Genomic DNA, 18,158 nt, shown 5'->3' with positions numbered 1-18,158 from the left:
ATTCTATGTTAGCCCAGTTAGTTCTTCTTTTAACAAAAAAGTTATGTCATAATATCATCCCATGGAAAGTCCAAAAAAATGGATGTTGGTATATTTACTCGCCCTTTTGCCGGGTTTGGCAACATTCGGAAAATGCATCCCTCATTACGTAGTTTGATTTGAGTTAAGCAGGAATTTTAAGGAAACTGGGACGAACAAAAGAGATTTGCCGCCTTATTTTCAAACGAGGCTTCAGTCACCTAACCCGGTTTGCCCTAGATAAACTAAAAACATTTTTCTTTAATCTAGTCTAGAAAAATTTGTTCGCAGCTTTACTCTTTTATACGCAGTACACTACGGGGATTCGGAAGGATATTAGAAAACCATCGTTCTATTTACCAAAATGAAGACGGTGTTCCATTTTCTCTTAGAAGATAAATGCCCGCTTAAGGTCTAGGAACACTGCTAGTGGCCGCGCGAGGGGAACCTGGGCGGTTTGAGCTGGTCTTTTTAAGACCTTACTGAAAAGGGAATGATTTTCTCAGAAATCATGGGAACGTTGGCCATAAAATTCTACCCATGATGAAGAATAGCGTGTTAGTGAGACGAAAGCAGACAAATTTCAGCCTCGCTGCAGGATTATTTTATTTTATTTCATTTTTAGCAAAATTTCAATATCAACCTGGTATTTTTTTAATTGAAAACATCTTCCCAACGACTCCGACGAATCTTCACAATCGCGATAAGGATAATAATATTCATGGCATATTATCATCATTTTCTTGAACTGAAAGTGTGAAAGCAAGTTGTCGCCTCATGTTTTATTCGAGTCAAGAGTTCTCGGACAAGAATGAAGAATACAAAAGCAAAAACCGACACAACGTAGAATGATTTTTTGAAGGAGTACTATATTTCGGCTGGCCAAACCAGCCTTCTTCAGGTACAATGGAAGATTTTACATTGGTGCGTGTTTTTATGTAGCCGATATTTACGTAATACCGGAAATACGCAAAAGTAATAGATAGCGTAAATTGAAGATAAACATACGGTAAAATAAAATAACACGATAAAAGAACATAATAAAAGAAAACAAATGGAAACAATTAATATGTTTCTTCGCGGATGTTCAGACCATTAGGATCAATTGTTCTGCCTTTTTGAATTAAAAAAGCTTCCCTGGCCTTACGGATAGAGTCTCGGTTAGAAACGATTTTTTCCATGGGGATTAGTTGCATGTCGTTAGCAGTGTGGTTAGGAAAGGTTGTTAGGGTTATCTATGGTACGGCGGTGTTCATTAAATCGGTCTTTTAATCGTCGTTTCGTCTCTCCTATGTATTGTAAATTACAGCGGTTACATTGAATCATGTAGATGAGGTTTTTAGTGTCACAGGTCAGGTTGGATTTTATGGCGCGCGTTTCCCCGGTAGAAAAGAAGGTATATGTAGTAAGTCCGTGAGAAATGTAGGGACAAGTAGCACAGTTTTTGCCACAACGGAAAGAACCAGAAGGTAGTTGGGGATTAGAAGAATTAGAAGAGAGTTTAGCTGTAACTAGTAAGTCACGAAGGTTAGGGGAGCGTCTGAAGGCTACAACAGGCATATGCTGAAAAACGTTTTTGCAGCGGTTAGAAGAGAGCAACAAATTGTAATGTTTTTTAATGATGTTAGAGATGTGAGGGAGTGATGGATTGAAGGTAGTTATAAATGGTATACGTTTAGGTTTGTTGACGCCTTTGGTTTGTAACGAGAGTCTGCGGGGGATGTCGGCGGCTCGTCGTATTTGTTTGGTGACGAAATTACGGTTGTAACCTCGTTTAAGGAGGTAACTGGTAAGTTGAACCGCGCAAGTATTAAACGTGACATCGGTAGAACAGATACGTCGTAAGCGGAGTGCTAGACTGAAAGGAATGGCTTTTTTTAGTATGTAAGGGATGACAAGATGAATAGAGTAGATGTTGGTGTTTGTCTGTAGGTTTGGTGTAGAGGTCAGTAGATATACTACCGTCGTTAGTCAAAGAGACACTAACGTCAAGAAAAGGTACGTTAGTAGAAGAGTGTGAACTGGTGAATTTAATGGTGGAGTGAATGTTGTTATTTTTAGGTTGTCTGGACCTTCGGTCCAGATCATAAAAATATCATCGATGTATCGTAGCCAAGTGTGGGGTTGAAATGGGGCATTTTCCAAAGCGTTGGCTTCGAAATAACCTAGAAAAAGGTTAGCATAAGAGGGGGCCATTTTAGTACCCATGGCGGTGCCATGGATTTGAAGATAGTGGTTATCATTAAATGAGAAATTATTCATGGTGACAATCATGCGAATGAGGTCACAGAGTGTGCCAGTAGGAATGGTATTGTGAGAGGAAGTACGTAAAAAATGCTCACAAGCATTAATACCTTCATTATGTGGGATATTAGTATATAATGATGAAACATCAAGTGTAACCAGTAAGGAATTAGCGGGTAAATTACCGATGGTAAGGAGTTTGTTAAGGAAGTCGTTAGTGTCTTTAACAAAGGATGGCAGTTTATGAACTAAAGGTTGAAGGTGGTAGTCCACGAAGTGGGATATGCGTTCAGTGGGATGGCTATTAGATGAAACAATAGGGCGTCCTGGATTACCCGGGTTATGTATTTTGGGTAGAATGTAAAATCGGCCTGGTTTAACGTCAGACTGTATAAGGTATTGTTTGGTTTTGTCGTTTATGAGTTTTTCCTTGAGCATTCTGTTAACGTTAAAGGTGACACGTTTTTGTATGTCGGCAGTTGATGTCTTTGTTTAAGCGTTGGTAGAATTTGGTGTTAGTAAGTTGTCTGTTGCATTCGTCGATGTACCCAGTTTTGTCCATAACAACAGTACCAGAACCTTTGTCAGCGGATTTTATAATTATATCTTGTCGTTGTTTAAGTTGGCGTATGGCTTGTCGTTCTGTAGCAGTAAGGTTATCATGAATAGTGTTGGGTTTACCTGTGGTTATGTCAAGTTTAACAGCGTCTAAAAAGGTGTTTAGGGCTCGTTCTCTGTCGTTGGGGGGGTTCCAAGTACTTTTGTTATGGAAAGGAGTGTCGTGTTCGTTAGCTGTGGGGGTATTGCTGTTTTCGTCAAAAAAATACTCGGCTAGTCGCATGCGTCGTGAAAAGTCGTAAGTGTCGGCTGAAACTTCTGACCAGTTGATATGTCGTGGTGTAGGGCAGAATGTGAGTCCACGTGAAAGGACAGATATCTCGTCGGTAGATAAAGAGCAACTGGAAAGATTAATGACAGAAGAATGATCTAGCTGGATGTTGACAGGTTTGGTTTTGCGGCGAGAACGCTTGCGTGTGACAGTTGAGTTGGAGGCGTTAAGTGTAACATTAGATGGTATGTCATTATCACTGGCATTAGGGTTGTTGACCTGTTGATTGAGGTTATTATCGGTGAAATTGTGGTCAATAATACCGCGGAAGCGACAATTAAGTAATCGCAGATTTTACAATCGTTCATCACATTTGATTCATAACAGATTCATTGAGGACGTTTGGAGGTCTAATCAGTCTTATCTTGGATGCACACTTAAAGCCTGGTTCACACTTGTGAGATACGCGTAACACAAGTGAAATAAGCATAAGCGCAAGCACAAGATGAAAGGAACATGTTTCTTTTTCTTGTGCTTATTTCACTTGTGTTATACTTATCTCACAAGTGTGAACCAGGCTCAAGGCTTCATTGTTGTTGGTGATGCGTTTCAGTTGTACCCAGTCGACCCTCCATAAATAAGCACGAGTAATTTTATTTGAAGACTAAGGCCCCGTCCACATTGCTCCAAAGAAGATTGAACAGCAGTTTTATCTCTACGGGTAGACCTACAGTCCTCTTTAATCTGTCGCGAAAACGACAGCTTTTCAAACTAGAGGAATTTGAAAGCGCCGGCTCTGCGTTTTAGTGTGGACAAAACATTTTGAAAACGGAGGTTTTCGAGGTCGATTAAGTCTTAAAATTCGAGTTATTGCTTGAAAAGTCCTCTCAAATCGATAAATGTAAATGCAGTAGAGAATTAGTTTCGGCTACAGCGTTAAGACCAGAAACTGGGAAAAGTCGGATACGAGGGTCTGAATGGGGTTAACCGACTAGCGACAAAGGGCGTAAACTATTACTGACTACGGACAAAACGAGGAAAAAATTACCGACTAGCGGCAAAAACATTAACTGAGATTTACCGACAACCGATAAAGGTCGAAAATTTTAACCGACAACCGACATGTGGACCCCCTCATTCAGACCCTCTTACACATCTAACTGAGAGATTTTGCAATATCTGTTTCAATCTTAACTTCGTGGTAGCTTATTAAGAATATTTTCGTATTTCTAAGTTTAGTTTGTAGTTATTTATTCTCATTTTGACTGGGAAAATTGATCTAACGATGAAATATTTTAATATTTTGAAATACATAAACAGGTTAACTCAGTTCTCACGGCCAAGAGAGACAAGAAACAATGAAAATAATCTGATCACGCCGACCCGTCGTGGAATACATGACTTTCCACATAGCATTTGGGCGCTCGGACCACTAAGTCTTCAAGAGACTTATGGCTGGCTAGTTCATTCACTAAATTCGCATGTGACGACTAGCATCCCGTATATACTTCTAGTATCAGCAATTTCTAAGACGTCCGGTGTGAAGAAATTAAGAGAAATAAAAATGGTAACTTGGGATGGCTGAATGTACTGTTGTAGGTAACACTTCTTGAGCAGCAATAGTGATGGCCAGCTGTGAGCGCTGGTCTCCGAACAGATTAGTCCTAGTTCAATCCCTGACCTGGGACATTGTGTATTGGTAAGACTTTGTACTCTCACAGTGCCTTTCTTACCCAGGGGCATAAATGGGTACCCGTGAATTTACCACTCAGGGTGTAGCCCCACGATGGACTGGCATCCCATTCTAGGGGAGTACATGAATACTCCTGGTTCAACAACTAGCAATTAAGCTCGAATACAGATTTTATCAGATGAACGAGATAAATCTTCTGAATCCTGGCTAATGTCATGTGTTCCCTAAAACACGAGTTGTCAGCGCTTCCAAAAAGAAGCCCACAGGACACTATAACTCCATGGATGCACCATGGATCGTATGCGGTATCACGTGGGTGCATCCCTAATGGTTCCACTTGTGAACCAGTCAAAGTGGCAAAGCAAATATCACTGTGTTGTTAACATAACTCGATATATTGATTACTGTGCGGATTTTGCAACCCAGAATTAATCTCCTACGCAGACGCTCTAAAGGCTCGTCACGTAACCTTTCCTCCGCCACGGGAAAGATCAAGTAAAGAAAAAATTGCGAATCGAGCCTTAGGAGCGTCTGCTGCGAAGGACACTAAACCAGATATTGGTAACATTTACTTACTGGGGCCTCAAAACGTCTAGAGACTTGTCGACTTGTCAACAACGTTTCAAAATCAGTGGTCTTAAGACGCAGAGGTTCAAGTTATAGCTGAACGCTGTTTGCATTCCTTATCATTCTATCTCCTGGGTCTGAACCATCCTGACCTTTGGGGCTGCGGGTGTCATTATCAGTGAAAACTTTGCGATTTTTCAGCTATCAGTTAAAAATTAGAACATTTCTCAGCAATCAGTTAAAAACAAAAACGAATTTCTAACAGTTAAACTTTCAGCCCATTCCTCAGCTACAGCGTATCAGTTCAACTCCATCCGCAGGAGTGCCTCCTAAATCTTAATCAAACTAACAAATCAGATATCGATGTCTTAACGGAGCAACATCAGGAAGTTTCCGCTCAAAGTAAGCATCTGAGAAGACAATTCTCTCTCATGAATTCATATTTAAATCACAAGATGAGGAAAGTGCAATGGAACTATCAATTGTGGACAAAACTTGAGACTTAGTTTGCATGGCATAACCCTCCCCCTTCATATATTTTCACTTACTTTGTACTGTTTTGTTGTTTTAGTTGTTGATGTTGTTGTTGTTGTTTTTTCTTTTGCTTTATTGTCATTGTCTTTGTTTCTTGTTAGTCTAATGATTCAATATGGCATTTGGCAAATTCACTGCAGTTGTTCTATGTTCACGAAAATGATCATGATTCCAGCAAAAGTGAATTTCCACAGCTCCATGTTCATAATATCTTTACTCGTCAACATCACCGACAAAGGCGTCACAGATTACATAGGTTTGAGTAGAATGGAAAGTCCCCGCGTGCGGTCCCTGAAAACCCTTTGTGCATGTGATTTGTTCGTGGGACAAGTCGCTGAGTCTAGTCCCGGAAAGTTGTCCCCTCATGTTTGCCAACCTGAAAGCGGTGGAGCATAATTTACGGCATAACATTTCCGCTTCTAAAGATGGCGATAAGAATTTAAATCCCTTACTGAAAATGGTTATTGAAAGCCTGCACTGGAAAATAGGTCCGCGAAGGCGTAGTTATCGATCTTTACATAGGCAGACACTATTTTGAACAGCGAGATTTTAGTGACAACCTTTGGGACAATTAAGCCTCAGTTGTTTTTCGTTTTGTTATTTTTAGGACATTCCTTTAGATTTCCATCTAGAGGGATAACAGATGTGGTTTTCCTCGAAGGGATGCTCAATCTAACTGCCGTAACAGTATGTTTGTGGGTGAAATCAAGCGACACTAACAAAGGACACTTTATTGGCTACGCTCTACCTGGTACAGACAACCAGCTGTCACTTGGCCACTACAAAAATCTGAAAATATCAATTTAACAACAATGGAAGGTAACATTGTTTCTATATATTGAGCGTATATTCGCCTAATCTATCTCGGTGAACTGTTGTTGTATGAAAATTATAGTGACATTACCTCAACTTAACTGTTCGTTGCGGCGGCTTTCTATCGCAAATATTTATAATGCAACTTTACCAATACAGTTTGCAGAGCAAATTGTTACAAAAATTGCTCGAGCTTTCTTATATTTTTCTGGAGACTTGCAGGACTACAATATCTGAGAGTACGGTATGGAACTGGCAGTCACTCAACCGTAAGAACTGAATTGTACAATCTGAGTTAAGTAGCCCTTTAGAGAATATCATAGAGCTTTAGAGTGACGATGTAAAAGAGCTACAGCTCCCGTGAAATGATACGTCAAATGATACATGTTGTTCATGTAGCTTGAGAATTAAGTCAACGTCATAGATTTAAACCCGTTTGTTGCTGTTTTGAACGATCTTGATTACTTTCTGGGAACCACCTTGCTCTACAAGACACTTGTAGCATTCCCTGATATTCGCTCATGCAAATTAAACACAGGAATTAATAGTAGTGTGCATGAACTTACCATTCGAAAGATCAGTCACAGTAATCAATTGGTACAGCAATTATGAGCAAAAACAATGTCGGTAAACCTTAGCATTTACTTTCGATACTTTTGCGTTCAATAGTTTTCTCTTCCCGGATGTACCTACGCTCGAGCACGGTGCGTGTGGAGTTCTGGGTCTGTAACTCGAGTGCTAGATACAACCATGACACAATTAAGTACGAAGTGTTCTCGCAAAATAGCACAAAAATTGTCATTGACCCTAGAAAAACGAATGTTACTACCAATGATGGAATGTGGCACCACATTTGCTTAAGGTAATTCCTCTGAAATAAAAGTGACAATAGACTTTTGTTCAAACTTTGTCCACTGAATATTTGTCATATGATAACTTCAATTTTGAAATAAAAAAGGGGGGTGCCCATGCTCATTAAGGAGCAGTGAGGCCTTGTAAACGCCCCATTTTGGCATTATTTAATGCTTATTATAAGAACGCATTCCCAGTAATTGTAACATCTTTGTGAGCCCGGACTCATAAGCACACGCGTTAAACTACAGTGAATACATTGTGTCGGACACAAATAAAGGTTTTAAGTTTGATTCAGACAGAAAGCTAAATCCTTGGTTAAAAATTTGAACCAAATTTCTTGACGTGGTTACCGACTGCCAAATAGAAAAGGCCACCGTGTATCTGCTATTTTTCTTATTTATTCAATTTTCAGCAATAGAAATTAGATCAGTCTTTTCTCACGCAAAGCTTATGATTAGTTGATTACAATGAGTGGAAAAAAAATTGGGGTGCCCGTGCTCGTTGGTGAGCTAGAGCCATTTTTCAACAGACAGAGCTCAATATCAAGGCAAATCCGTCATGTTTTCAATGTGCGCGTGCACGAGCGCGCGCTAATGACGCCATAAATTATGCGCAGTAAGGATGCGCAATGCAAATGTGAGGAATGACCTTAACATGGGATACCTTTAGATTCTGGAAGGCTTTCAAAGATGGAGAATTGAAAGAAAAAGGAAGCAATTTTTGCAGAGTTAAGGTACACTCAGTTACAAATGTTTAAGCTCATATTTTAAGCGCATTCTGCTGAGAATTGAATTGAGCACAGAAGATAAATTACCTTCTTAAGCAAGAGCGAGGCAGGGAATATGAGAAAAAGAGAAAACCTTCGAGCTCCTTGCAACTTAGACAGTTACGAAAAGAGACTATTTTCCAGGCAACTGTACATGTCATATTTCCTCCACTGACATCGCAAATGCTGTTGGACAAGATCCAGTCGAAGGCTGTTTATTGTTATTGCTGTTTTTTGTTGTTGTTTTGCTTGTTGGTAAATAATAAATATATTTTTTTGAGATTATCGCTGGCTTGTCATAGGCAGATGACATGATTAACCCACGCCATGTAATTATATTTGAGTTTTGGAAGTACCGCGTCTGAAAGGAGGTCATCGACAAAACAATGTAAACATGGGGTTTAGAGTTCATGGCAGGAGCAATAAATGTACTCGCTATTTTTGTCCTGTTCTAGAAATTGGAGCGCCTATCTGCTTATTAGTGCGATCCTTGGCCTTATTCATCTTCGGCTTGCTGTCGGGAGTCTGGGCCCTCCCTTCCACTCAAATTCTACTGATACTTTCGTGACGTGTAACGCATGCAAACTTATTTACTGTTAAAAGGGTGCGTTCCTGGGTTAACATTAATATAAGTAATCACATAATTTTGAGTGTTATTTGGAATTGAAAGAAGCACCAGTAAATTACACGAGCCCCCAGAAGTGCTCGATTCATTCCAAATTGCACGATAAAAATCTTGAGATTTTCTTGTTAATAACACACTTGAAGAAAATCGACCATTTAAAGCTTTAGGTTATAAGTATTCATCGACTACGTACAGTACTATACGCTGTTTGCTGTTCCAAATATCTTCAGAACCATTTCCTAAAGTGTTCGCGAACCTTAGGGTGATTTTGGAAAATTTCAGGTGGGTGGTAGACGTTTGGTGGTATTCAGGTGGGTGGTAGAAGTTTGGCCGACCTCATATCGTTTACCTATGAAGAAGAAGTGTCTTGGCTTTGAAAACAACACGACTGAGAAAAACAGTTGTTCTCAATCACTAGACGACAGTATAAATCTTAGAAAATCACTCCTTCACACGGCAATGCAAGCTGTTGTGGATATACGAGCAATACCTGAAACAATTTGTAATAAACTTCTCCCCTTGTAGATCACATTATTGGCTAAGGTGGCATCTTGCTCTTGGGGCAAGATCAAGATTCCTATGGTGGAGGATTTGAGAAAAACCAAAGTTTCGTGGGCAAAATGACAGGCGTAAATATCTGGAACTATGTGATGTCCGCTACGTATATTTCTAGCTTGGCAAAATCGTGTCTGGTTGGAGAGCGGGGAAATGTAGTTAACTGGTCTAAATTGACGTATCGTATGCTAGGGGAGGTCAGCGTGGTACCTATTTCAACATGTCATTAAAGGGTTGTGACAGAGGTCTGTTCATACTTAAATATAGGTTATGCGCGATGAGAAGTGATGGTAATTCATCAGAAAACAACTCACATTCCTTGCCAAGCGAAGCTATTTTATTTTATTAAAACCTGGATCATTGCTAAATGCAATTCAAGGGTTTTCACGGGCTTAGCCGTCATGGTATATGAACCATTACTTTGCTCTACAAACATGGTAAGCGTTCGCGTACTTTTTGGGGGTGTTTTTGTTTTTATATTATTTCAGTTTTCTATATATTTTGGGGGCATTTTGTAATAAAACAATTATCTCACTAGCGCTGTTGGATGTAGGATTATTACGCTCCTCCTTGGTTTTCTACCATCTCTTATAATTCATCAGATATTTTCGCTCGCACGCAATTGGTTTAATAGCGTCACGTGACTGAATATGGCCCAGGTTAAACTGGAGAATATCCGAATGATAAATATTTGAAGGATAATATGCACAATAACCTCCAGTTGAATTATGCTCGGACATTTGTCCTTGGACAGTATCTTTTCCTCTGAGCTACCAGTCTTACTCGGCCTTCGCTCTCGGAAAATTGTTCGCTTCTCGGAACAGATCTAGATAATGTTCGCAGACAAATATCACAGATTATTAAATTCTCAACCTCGGATAATGCAATTCTAGCTTTCTGATTGGTTCACTGGATCTCGGTTACCAGCCATTATACCCGCGTTTGACCTTATATGGAAATGACTGCGGTAAATGTCGCTCGGCTCGCTCGGCATAAACCTTTTCGCGGTTAGCCAGGTTTCGTCTAAAAAAAATTGAGCTATCTATCAGTGAGCTATCTACAGAAGAAATACAGGAAATTATGGACAATGCCGTCCCAGTAAAAGCAAAAAAAGCGACAAAGTTCGAGATTGGATTATTTAACGGTACGTATACGTTAAGTTTCCTTTTGAAAGTTGCAAAATTAAAATATGACCGTCGAGATTTTACGCATTCATGAAGATTATGTAACACTGAACAATGTTTAACAGGATGGCTTGCTAGTCCTGGTGGCACCAAATTTCGAAACCGATATAAGAAATGTCAAAGGAAGAACTGAATGTTTGTTTGAAGTGTTTTACACCTCTGCGAGGAAGAATGATGGCACGTATTGCGAAATCCATTAGAGCCGCCATTGATCATTTCCTTCGCACGCCGCCGTACAACAAACCGTTTTCCATTATCTGTGACCAGGCAAATAGATTATTAGAACATTTGTAAAAGGCCTCAGGAAAACAGGCATCATTGCCGGCGTATAGTCCGTAAGGAACCAGTTTCCAATGAACAGATGAGGAAACTGTTCGACTTAAGCGAGCTCGGATCGGCCGAGAGCAAAAATTCCGCACAGCTACAGAGGACGACCCGAGTTTTGCCTCGGTCTCTGTTTTGGCCAACGAGGACGGGAGAATGAACGACACTTAGCGCCAACAGTTCTGTCCTTGCGAAAAACACCTCAAGGAGTTTTTTAAAGAGTGCTTTGAGCTGAACCAAAGTAAGCCCGGTTCTTTAGCAGCCACGAAAAACCATCATCAGGGTGGCCTCGGAGATTCTGAAGCTCGAAGATGAATCTGACGCTAAGATAATTTCTGTCCCTGACTCTGAATCTGGCCAACAACATACAGCTCGAAATGCCAAGGCTTTCAAAGCAAGGGAATCCTGAAAGCGGTCTTGTCGAGAACAATTTTGGCACAACGTCTGTATCACATGGCGATCAAAGTTTTCCGCAGCATTATTACAGCGGCAATGTGCAAGTGCACAATTATTCGGCTCCTCTCCATGACTCGAACTTGATCTCTTTTCACACTTTCTGACCAAGATTATATCTCCTTAATTTGATAGACGTTCTTTGAATTCTACTTGATTGTAATTTCATTGAGCAAATTCGCTTGCTTCTCTTTCACATTTTTAATTCAACTAGTTTTACAAACGAGGCGCATGTCATGTGATTTCCCACTTGTTGTTTTTGCCACATCGACTTCCGGTCGCTTTGTTAAATTAAAATCCAATGAAATTAAGCTATAATTTCCAAGTATACAAACGCACCGAATTTAATAAAACAATAATTCCATTCGCGCTTGTTGGATATGAGATGGTAAATGGCCAACGAGGCCAGTTAGGCCATATCCAACGCGCGCTCATGGAATAATTGTTAAATATTTCGTGCCAACTGAAGGCTGTTATTCATATATCCAACTCGCGCCCTTGGAGTAATTTGTATATGAACTGGAGTTGTTTGTTTGCTTATTTTCGTTGTTGTTTTCGTTTTTCCCCAGTAGCTTGCGCTCTCGCATTGGGCCTTCTAATGTCTTTGTTTTGCTATATAATTATTCCCTTAATAATGGTTTATTTCACGCAAATGCAGTTTAAGGAGCTACGTAACGTTTGCGCATCTTGAAAAGTTTAGCCTAGATTTTTCAAATTCGTCATTTGCAATCCGTGTTAATCTTCTCCATCCTTAACCATCCTTATTTCTTTTTGGTTTATTATTATCTCTTTGGTGTTTTTTCATCTTAGTAAACTATTATTTTCTTGAATTGAAAGGTTATTTGTATGTTGCCAAAATAACTTAGAATACCGTGACTGTCAATGTGACTGTCAATTATTTTTGTGCCGTCGAATTTCTGGAAACAAAATATACTAATCAATTGATCAATTGCAAGAAATCAACTGACGACCATTTAAACTTAACCATAGTTAGTAGACTTAACTAAACTAAACTTAACTAAATAAACCATGTCAAGTACACTTGATAAGGTGTTTATAAGACTTAATTACACGATGTAACCTGTAATTTAGTATTACACAATTCAGGTTTAAAAACTAATGATATCATGGACATGCTGCAAAGTCTTGATGACTAAAAGTAATAAGCTAACACTACAGCTTTTTCCCTTCATGAGGAACCGGGGAAACTTTACGCAATTCATTTTTTTACTTGGTCGACCGCGTTTTTTCTTCTTCAACAAAGTTCCGAAGCACGCCATTGAACTTTTTGGAGTCGTTCAATTTCCACACAACCTTTCTGCGCGAACCTTTGCAAAAAAATGTTTTCCTTCTGTGAAAAATGGTAAATTACCACCTTAATTTTGACTTTCAAAAATGCCGACGATTTTTGTTTTACAACGTTAAGAAGGGTACTTACCTGTTAATTAATATGAATGAATGTGATTACTAGCGAAATTACGAACACACAATACAGAAGAGGCAAAATTTACGCAAGCTGACTGGAGTGGAATATCTAAAAGATCTGAAATTACTCAACTGACAGCTAATTTACACGGCCAGAATAGAACTTACAATTTATTTGCCATGTTGTGAAAAAATGACTTTCGGCATGCAAATTACCTAATCTCAAAGTAATTATATATATAAGTATTAGATGACAGCCACGAGAAGATCTTCTTGTACATTCATCAGTTATGTATGCCTGCTTTTATGTGAAAAACAGTGCTGCACGTCATCAGAGTGTTTGGCAGACTCGCGTAGTGTAGTATGGGGTAACATAACGTAACTTAGCGGCGGATTTGCAGAGTAGAGTTGAGTAGTGTACAGTGTACTATTGAGAGTAGTCCGGCTATGTGTAATACCGTGTAATTCCAATTTTAATTGAAAACAAAAATAAAATAAACGTCTTCGGTCACTTTTGACTTGCATATTGACTAATTTCAAAGTAAGAAGAATATTTTTTCTCTTCTTTTAGGTCAGCATGCCTCCATAAGAAAAGTGATTTAATCACTTGATCAGATCATGATGACAAGATGAAATGTGAAAAAAAAAAAAAAAGAACGCAAATCGTAAATAGCCTGGTCAATATCATCTCTTGTTCATTGTTCATTGCTCGAATAGAATTCATTCGCGTGAAAATGTCTCAATCCATTGGGGAGTAGCTGGGTGATCAGGCGAGGCAGGCTGAGTGTGCCAATAGGGAGTTTTAGCAAATTCCGATGGCGACGCCAGCGAGAACGTCACAAAACAAAAGGTTTAATGAGTAGAACAAATAGTTCGCACGTACCTTTGGGATCTTGGTACATTTCTTAACTTAGCCGTCGTCTGGAAAACAATAACGTGAAATGACCAAGTTCTACGTATTTTGGAGAACGCGAACCGCAATGGCTAATTTTTCGTATTTTCCTTTGGAATTAAACGCTGTCATTGCATATTTATCCTGAGCAAGTTTTTAGACCGATAGGAGTACTGAAAAGATCAACACAGTTGAGACATTCCAAGGTAAAATATAAATCAATTTTTTACAAGGCATCGTCCTCGGCGTCGCCGTCGTCATTACTAGAGACCTTGATCAAGGTTTGGCGATCTTACCACAAACGGCAAGTCGCGGTTTGCGGTTAACGGTTTCACGTTAGCCGTCTGCCCACATTTGGGACTTAAGATTCTGGAATTAATTCACCGGCTGCCGTGTTTGTTTTCATTCGTTCGTTCACTTCTGTTTTAGCTGAGATATCGTCTTCAAAATTTCGTTTCTATGAAAAAGAATTCGATAGTTAATAAGCGAAATAGTTTTTAAAGTAGTATTTTCCCTCAAACGTGGGATTGTTATGCTTTAGAGTGCAAAAACCCTTGCAGCAAATCACTTACCTCTAAAACGGTCTAGCCGTACAAACGTGAACCTGTACGGGTCCGCAAATGATCCCAGGACCGCAAATGATCCCGAACCGCAAATGATTCCCAAATTGGACCGCAAATGATCCCGGACCGGAAATGATCCCCATTTTGGACCGCAAATGATCCCGATCAAAAAATAAGGAATGGCATGGACGGTGGGATGGTGTGGATAGAGAATTGGCATACGTGAATACCGATGTTTTTATTTAAGCCATCTTTTAATTATAATGGCTTACAACTTGATTTTTTTTTTTAATACTTTCGACTAAACTTTGTTGCTAACTACGATGTTATGAATATCACCACTCAATCATCAAAACACGACTTGGCTTACATTTCTTTGCAATTCTCAGTAAAATTATGATCAGTGCAACATACGCTACATATCCTCCTTTGTTACACATTGATATTTCGGTGTTATAGTTAAATCACATTTTATCAGCCATTAACGCCACTCGTCTAAAGTTTTAAACTAAAATCTAACCATAAGGCAACTATTACATAAGACGCTGTCACCTGAGTAGACCCACAAGCCTACAACGCTTCATCACTCTGTAAAACACCTAGTGTGTAGCACTGGAAATTTGAACAAATTTATTTTATAATTTTTCCTTGGTCGTATTTTGGCTTTAATTCCTCGGAAATGACTACTTGAGTATTCTAAGAAGCCAAAATTCCAAGCTATAGTTAGGAAGTTCAGCTTCATGACCACGCAAGGCCAAGGCTTGCTCTTCGTTTTGACAATTAGCTGTTTGATAGATATTTGATACTATCGCCACCGGGATTTCGAGAATGTTTACAAGTATGTGTTTTTCTAACAACAACAACAACAACAACAACCATTTATTTGTACTCACAATTTATAAAATAATTACAATAAACATTAAATTAGTATAGAGTACTGCCTGCCCAAAATAACCATAAGGGCTAAAAAGAATGGGCAAACATTAAGTTACATAGATTATTTATACAGTCAGTATCGGTCAGTAACACACTTACACACACACACACACACACAAATATAAAGATACAAACAGAATGGAAACTTACAGCGGAACAGAATATATCCTTATGAATTAATTAAAATAATTGTAATATTCAATATGAATCAATAAAGTGTATTTTTAATTTCTTCTTTAATTGAAATCAAGTAATCTTTTGTCAGACTCATCAAGAGAATTCCAAGACTTCTAAGACTTCTAATTCAATAGATCGTCTTCACGTGGCGTGTTTTTATCTTCATCAGGCATAAGAGGCGGTATATTTATATCTGTTTACAATTACGTGCTTCGTTTGGAAACCAGAGCATTTTGAATTTCAGAGTTATGGAGCCTGCGTGACACAAGGCTACGATCGAGTTTGTTGAAAAATATATACTTATCTCATGATCTTGAGCCTTTTTAGAAGTTAGAGCATTAGGAAAAGTGCTTATGTAAATGCTTGTTTGTTTAGTACTGATAGTCAGTCGCCTAGAAAGCCAAAGTAAGTTCCAGATGTTTACACTATATTCGGGCCGCCATATTGGTGTACCACGGATGTACACCAACATGGCGTTTTCTTACCGGACTCTGTAAATTTCTGGGAAACATTTACAACGAATATCTGACGTTTGGGGAAACGCACAGGCCTAAAACTTGGAGAAGTGTCTTATTTAGTTATCTTCTATAGCGTACATCACAACTTCTTAGCCTTTTCCATTAGTTGGTTTTCGATTTATTATTTCTGTTATTGCGTCACAGTAAAAACGATCTGTACCCTTCGAAGAACAAAACAGCAATTGTGGAAAGTTTTTTTGCAAAATGATAAAATATGTTTTTTAGTTCATTATTTTTGTACATGTTGGCACCTTCCTCTGATATAAATCCATGCCATTCCTTATTTTTTGATCGGGATCATTTGCGGTCCAATATGGGGATCCTTTCCGGTTCGGGATCATTTGCGGTCCGGGATCATTTGCGGTCCTGGGATCATTTGCGGACCCGTACAAACCTCAAACTACAAACCTGACGCCAACGCACTGGACACGTGACTTCTTGACGTTCGCGGTTCGCGGGAAATGCTTATTTATTTTATTTATTTATTTTTTTAAGCTTCGGCCTACTATTACACATAAAGAAAAAGAAAAAGAAGAGGAAGCAAAAAAAAAAAAAAAAAAAAAAAAACAGCAAAACAAAACAAAATGGCCAGGGGAGCCGCTACAGCTTAGCGAATTACAGCGGCCCCCTTAGATATAATTAAGAGACAAAATTGTACACTATATATAAATCTAAATCTAGTATAGGGAGCTTAAAAGCAGCAATGCGGTGGGCGCGTTAAGGTCTTAGCGGTATTGCACTTTGGGCAAATTGTCCGCCACGTCCTTATATCTTCTTGATCAAAAATATCTACAGCATTTGTATAATATTTTAGTCAGGATCTCTTAAAAGCAAGGGGTGTTTGATTGTGTTCCTTAAGACTTTCGGGCAAAACGTTCCAGATTCTAGCACATCGGACAAAAAACGAGCGTTGATAGGAAAGAGTACGGCATTTCTTAGGTATATAAGTGACAGAGATATTGCTAGAATATCTTGTTACTGTGACCGGTTGCCTAGCAACCGGTAGAGCATCACTATTTACATATATTAAATTATTTACAGCTTTGTAAAAGAAAACAATGTCCAAATACTCGTGCCAGAAGGATAGTGGAATTAAGTTGGTCATCAGAAGCCTGGTCTTGTATGGAACGTCACAGCGAAAAGGGAGCCTCAGGATGTACTTTGTCGCGCGTCGCTGAACAGCTTCCACTTGCTTCAGCAGGCCTACTGCCTGGGGAGACCATACTTGGGAGGCGTAGCCAAGTTGGCCACGGACGATAGACAGGAACAATGTTCGGCGTGTCCTCATAGATTGTATACTCTTCGACGCCCGCCGGACAAAGCCAAGAAGCTTATTTGCTTTGGTGCATTGCTCATAGATTTGCTTGTCCCAGGAAAGGTCGCTCGAGACCCACACACCAAGATCCTTTTCAGATTCACAAGTTTCTAAGACAGCGCCATTGATTGAATACTGAAATGCCTGTGGACTTTTCTTTCTAGCTATTCGCTGGCATTTACACTTTTTCTTGTTGAATAAAAGACCGGATGATTCGGACCAGTCAACCAGACTGTTGAGATCTGCTTGCAATGCAGCACAGTCAGTGGCAGAGTTGATCGTTCTAACAAGTTTAGTGTCATCTGCATAGCATGCGGCTGTAGAAGACGAAACAGTGTCAGGGAGGTCGTTAACAAATAACAAGAACAGCATCGGGCCTAGCAAGGACCCTTGAGGTACACTGCAAGTGACTGATAGCTGTTCAGATGTGGCGCCAAGGACTGTCACACGTTGTTTGCGATCATGTAAGTATGATTTGAACCAATCGTGCAGCGAGCCGGCGATTCCAAATTGGCAAAGCTTATCAAGCAATTTGGCATGATCGACTTTGTCAAACGCCTTACTCATATCGAGATAAATAACGTCCGTCTGCCTCCCAGCGTCGAGCTGCGCCCCTATGTAGTCAAGAACGCTGGTTAGTTGAGTAACGCAGGACCTGCCAGCTAAGAAGCCATGTTGGAAGAGGCTTATCTTGTGATGTAAGTGATCTTTCAGTCCCGCTAATACACAGCGCTCAAGTACCTTTGAGATAACAGGGAGAAGGGAGATTGGGCGATAGTTCTCAACGAGCTCACGTTTCCCTGTCTTGAAGATTGGGACCAAGTTTGCGAGCTTCCAGTCTGAAGGAACCACTCCTAGCCGAAAGGATTTGT

The 18,158-nt window shown here is 39.6% G+C and overlaps 1 pseudogene; it reads right to left on the bottom strand.

Moving 5' to 3' along the window:
• Nucleotides 1-858: 858 nt before the first annotated feature.
• LOC145499370 (uncharacterized) lies at nucleotides 859-3,420 on the bottom strand (annotated as a pseudogene).
• Between the last annotated feature and the right edge of the window lie 14,738 nt (nucleotides 3,421-18,158).

The sequence above is a fragment of the Orbicella franksi genome, chromosome 10 (genome assembly GCF_964199315.1).
Source record: "Orbicella franksi chromosome 10, jaOrbFran1.1, whole genome shotgun sequence".
NCBI classification, from domain to species: Eukaryota; Metazoa; Cnidaria; class Anthozoa; order Scleractinia; family Merulinidae; genus Orbicella; species Orbicella franksi.
The sequence above is the reverse complement of the archived record's forward strand: the minus strand, read 5'-3'. Positions and strand labels throughout refer to the sequence as shown.